Here is a 544-nt window from a genome sequence, read left to right as displayed (position 1 = left end):
TTATCGTGGGGGTGTCTAGAACATAACCTCCAAGAAAAGTGAGGGACCACTGTGCTAGCTTCTTTTTGTAGCTTTTTCCTTAAAATATCCCATAAATTAAAAGATTGTAACAGTCTGTAGTGAATATATTCAGAGCTTCCCCCACAGAACAAATTTCCTGGAGAGGCAAGCAGGAAGCCAGTGGCTAAGGATCTCCAGATGGGGGCTCCCCCCTGGTGGTTTTGTGTCCCAGCTCTAAGGCCAACGACTTCTTCTGATGACTACAGCAATTTGGTCTTTGTTGGACGGAGGGGACAGATGTGGGAATCAGCACAGGCTAAGACTTCTTTGCTTCCCACAGACACTGCAAGCTCGGCAGGGCAGAGAGAGACCTGACCATCAAGAATGTGTATTCTGAACTTCTCCAAAAGGTCAGCTAGAGTGTCCAAACATAGAACAAGAGACAGCAGTTTGAAAGTCCCTTAGGGAATAGCTGGTGGAAGGCAAATGGCCATCCATGGTTTACATGAGAGCAGAAGGAGCGAGGCTCTGAGCCTTGGAGTTC

The sequence above is a fragment of the Octodon degus genome, unplaced genomic scaffold (genome assembly GCF_000260255.1).
Source record: "Octodon degus isolate 3935 unplaced genomic scaffold, OctDeg1.0 scaffold00127, whole genome shotgun sequence".
Taxonomy (NCBI): domain Eukaryota; kingdom Metazoa; phylum Chordata; class Mammalia; order Rodentia; family Octodontidae; genus Octodon; species Octodon degus.
Note: the sequence above shows the minus strand (reverse complement) of the source record.